The sequence below is a fragment of the Lactuca saligna genome, chromosome 1, assembly GCF_052625555.1.
Source record: "Lactuca saligna cultivar CGN05327 chromosome 1, ASM5262555v1, whole genome shotgun sequence".
Taxonomy (NCBI): Eukaryota; Viridiplantae; Streptophyta; class Magnoliopsida; order Asterales; family Asteraceae; genus Lactuca; species Lactuca saligna.
This window is the reverse complement of record NC_136417.1, coordinates 9,582,123-9,586,708: the sequence shown is the minus strand read 5'-3', so window position 1 is coordinate 9,586,708 and position 4,586 is coordinate 9,582,123. Positions and strand designations below refer to the sequence as shown.

The 4,586-nt window shown below is 31.8% G+C and overlaps 1 long non-coding RNA gene and 1 other non-coding gene across 3 annotated transcripts; one reads left to right on the top strand and one right to left on the bottom strand.

Annotated features, from left to right (window-relative positions):
- Window positions 1-2,177: 2,177 nt before the first annotated feature.
- Window positions 2,178-2,267, bottom strand: LOC145028060 (small nucleolar RNA U31b). The gene has a single exon (XR_013675816.1). It is a non-coding gene; the product is annotated as a small nucleolar RNA U31b (small nucleolar RNA).
- A 219-nt stretch (window positions 2,268-2,486) lies between these two features.
- LOC144999104 (uncharacterized) lies at window positions 2,487-4,094 on the top strand. Of its 2 annotated transcripts, XR_013660728.1 has the most exons (3): window positions 2,590-2,889; window positions 3,495-3,551; window positions 3,836-4,094. It is a non-coding gene; the product is annotated as an uncharacterized LOC144999104 (long non-coding RNA). The 2 variants fall into 2 exon arrangements; XR_013660677.1 differs by lacking the exon at window positions 3,836-4,094 and having other exon boundaries at window positions 2,487-2,889; window positions 3,495-3,771.
- Window positions 4,095-4,586: the final 492 nt, after the last annotated feature.

The following is a 4,586-nucleotide window of genomic DNA, read 5'->3' as shown; positions in this document are numbered from 1 at the left end:
TTTGGGTCTTCCACCAAACTTCAATCCAAGCACGAAATCTGGTGGGTAACATGAAGGGTGGGTGATGCAGGTTTCCGGCGACGACGATTAAAACGTACATACAATCTTCGATCAAAATTCAACAACGACTTTAGATTCTGAGGCAGGTTTCCGATTGGGTGATTTTAAACTCGGATACAATCTTTGATTTTGGGTTTAAAGGAAATCTGGTTACCTACAAATTATCACCCATCAACAGAAGCTTTGTGACACCATAATCGGTGGTAAATTTTTAGGAAGAAACATCGATTAAAATATGAAAGAGGGCACAATCCAAATTTTGGGGGTTGTGTTGATCAAAGTGTATTTGCATCTCTCCTTCTTGATTTGAGTTTTCGGTACTAATTCTTTTGTTAAATGTTAAACTGAAGGAGAAGCCAGTGATTTGTTAAAGGGAAAGAATGTGAAAACGAAGGAGAAAGGGGGTATACGTGTTCTTGTGTACGTATATGTGTTTGAGAGAGAGAGAGAGAGAGAGAGAGAGGGGTAAGACCCTTTTATATTAAATAACTAGTTTATAACCCGTATGAACCACAATTATAAAATTTAACTAAACTTTTATAGTAAAAACTCAAAACTATCAATCAGTTATTTTAAATAAATTATTAATTTAAGAGATATTTTTATTAGTTATGTGAAATTATAATTGATGATTCAAGTAAATATGTAAATTTAATTTTTAAAATATATTAGACATTTTTTATGTGTGAATTAATGAAAACAGTAATATAAAATTTAAATTTTAAAATAGAGAATAAATAGCATTGCATTAATAAGGAAGTTTAATAAATTTAAAATGAAGAACTAGTAGATTTGAAAGTGGTAGCGCATTAATTAATAGATCTAATATGATGATATATGACAAAAAAAAATACATTCTTTTTAATATAGGGAGATTCTATTTACTTTTTTCTTTTTTCTTAAATAAGGAAAAACTTTATAAATAGTCCCGTGCATGGTTGTCAAAATCGCGATCCTGATCGTAGGATCGTACGATCCTACGATCCTATGTATGAAAAACGATCCGGATCGTAAAAGGATCGAATTTTGGGTAGGATCGCAGGTAGGATCGTAAAATCGTAGGTAGGATCGTAGGATCGAGATCCGATCCGATCCTACCTTCCTTTAAATTTTTTTTCCAAATGAATTTTTTTTACCGTTTTATTTCTTTTACTCTTTACCAATCTACCATTTATTATTTTTATTGTGACTTATGATTAATATTTTAAAGTTTTTATAACTTTTGAACGAAAAATTAAATGTTTGAAATATTTTTTGTGATTAATATTATAAATTAGAATTATATTCTATTTTGTGGGATCTTAGGATCTCGATCCTGATCTTACGATTCCGATTTTGCAAACCCAAAAACGATCCTAGGTATGATCCCGATCTTGACAACCTTGGTCCCGTGGTAGTGAAATGATAAAAATGCTCTTCAGTTAATGGAAAAAATATGATTAAGCAATAAGAACCAAAAATCAAAAGTTTCGAAATGATTTGAAGTTTTTTTCAAGAGTTAAGACCTTAAAGTTGGATTTTGAAGAACCGATGGTTACGCCGTGTGTAACGTAGGTTATGCCCATCATAGCCTTTTTTGAGATTGTCAACAGTGTGGTGCTCTATGTCATTCATAGATCTGTAGTACGCCATGCGTAAATCAATAAAGGGTTTGGCTTTTGATTTTTTAACTTTTAACCAACTGGGAGGGTTGGCTTGGAAGGGGCAAAATGGTCTTTTGCCCAGTTGAGGATTAGTTTGGTATTCGGATTAGTTGAGCTGGAGTAATTACCTTAATTGTTAATTATGGTTAGTTGATGTGATTAATATGAGGAGTCACCGGTAGGTCGGATAGAACGGTCATTTTGATTAGGTAAAGACATTAGTAGATACGGTGGGGATTAAATTAACAAATAGATTGAAATAAAAATAAAATAATAAATTTTTTTTGCACAATCTCAGCGGAAGATGGTGATCAATTTAAGTTAATCATTGAAAAACATTTGATAAAACAGACACAAAGGGGTAAATAAAATATCATATCAATCAAATAGCTAACCACATCACTTCCAAAATTCAGTATAACTAAAAAGTTATGAATTTTGTATAACATTTTGAAATCTATTCTGGAGCATGATTAATCAGATTATGAATAGGTCTATCACCATTGAGCAATGCAATGATACAATGCTCGTAAGACTGGAGCAGGATTATCTATCATCATATTCAGCCAAAAACGATTTGAACTTGGAAAGTATGATCGCAATAGATATTAAAAAACAAAATAATTCGTGGATTTGAAGCAGCCCAAAAGTAACCCTAATCTACCAAATTGAAGGAGAAGACGAACCAACTGTGATGCAAGTTGTGAATATATAATAATGAAGTTGTGGATATATATTATAAATGTTATCAAACTTTTTATTTTAGCAATTGACCATAAAAGATAACGTGGAAAGAAAAGGAAAGGATGGGGCTTGGTCTTTAAGATACAGTTTTATAATCGAATTCTAGTGTCATTTCGTTTCTACTTTGTATTATAAATACATGCACACCGCCTGCTTCATCTGACCAATTAATCCAAGTTATTAAGCTTCGGCGGAGTTGCTGAGTGCTGCAGAAATTAATCAATCAAGTAGAAGAAAGAAGGATGCCTGGCAAGCCGTGGGTTGATCATTCTAAAGACTTTCCACCCTTGCCTAAGAAGAAACCCAGTATGGCCGAAATGTATGTGAAGACCAAAGAGGGCGTTATATTTTGGTCTCAGGGGGTCCTAATGGCGGGTTTTGCGGGTGCCCAATGGATTAAAGGCAAGTATGAGAAAACCACCCCAAAACGCTGATTCTTAAAGTATGTCATCTTTTAATTTGGATTTTGGTTGTATTGTATTAAAAGTAACACCGTCGATTTGTGGGTTTGTTGCATAGTTTCTTGTATGATGATCGAATCTTATCTTATCTTACTTCTTACTATCTGATAGAAGAGTCTATTTTAGCATAAAATCAGCCTTGTTGACTAGATGGTATAAAATCAGACACTTAAAGATTTATGTTTCCATGTAAATCGCAAGAAATTAGCAACCGACGGCTATCCAAAATTGAATCCGTTCACTTTAGGAAGCCGAACATATTGCTTGGGATTAACCCTGGTTGTTAGGTTTTCTTTCCCTTTCTCCTTCCTCACGTTCCAATTCTCTACCCAGTTGTATCTGATCAACTGTATGTATCCTCAAACCCATATTATTTATTTAGTCTTAATTCAGCTCTATACGTTTGATTTTCCTAAGTTCCGTATATATGTAAATGGATAGTAGTAAACTAGTAATTCAAAAAGGATTATGTTTTACTGCATGCAAATTTTTGGATGAAATGTCTTCAATTTTCGACCTCTTTTAACTTGTCATTTACAAACTTCCAACTCTTTAATTTGTCGTTTACACTTCACTCTCATTACAGATTGATATGTGTCTAGGCATATACACAAGGCTACCCCCATGGCCGGATCCATCAAAGGTGAGATACATGAAAAATGATAAATAATAATAGAAAATTTTAAAACATATATATTAAGGGTACCTTCAATGTATGTATATGGCATTCTACATCACGTATCTCATCTCCATCAGGGCAATCAGTTTGCATCTTCAGGCAATGTTGTATCTTCTTTCCATAAATTCTAATCTGCATTCGATCAAGTGTGTATTGCATTGGAATAAAACTGGTTCTTAAAATAGAGTTTCTTTCCACCTTTTACTATCGTTGCATTAGATTAATTCTGTAATGTTTTTCTGTCACAGGGGCCAACTCTGTATGATTTTTTCTATAATATGGACCAATTTTGTATTGTTTTTCTGGCACAAGGACTAAGTCTGTAATGTTTTTTTTTTTTTTTGCTAGAGATACCGATTCTGTAATTTGTTTTCTGTTCTATAATGTTATTCTACATAGGGAGCATTTTGATAATGATTTTCTGCCACAAGGACCAATTTTGTAATTTGTTTTCTTCCATAGGTACCAATTCTGTAATGTTTTTCTACATATGGACCATTTTTATAATTCTTTTCTGCCATAGAGACCAGTTCTATATATATATATATATATATATATATATATATATATATATATATATATATATATATATATATATATATATATATATATATATATATATATATCAACAGGGAGCAATTGTAGTATGACTAGATAATCAAAATATATGGTTTATGCTTAAAGTTTGTTATGCTTATACGTAGTAGATTATGTTTATGTGCAATAATAATAATAATAATAAATTAGATGGTTACTTTTCCTGCAAAATAAACACAACCCTTTTGCGTGACTTACCTGATATGTAGTTATAATGAACAACCATTTTGCTGATTTTTTAGCTTTTAGTAGCAATGCAGTTTTTTTTTTTTAAATTATATTGCAATGTACTTTAGTTTCTCTAAATTATAATCTTTACGGTTAACTAATATAAACTAATAACCATAACCAACTTAACCAATTCTAATATATAAGCATGTTTCGAGACAACGTAGATGTCTA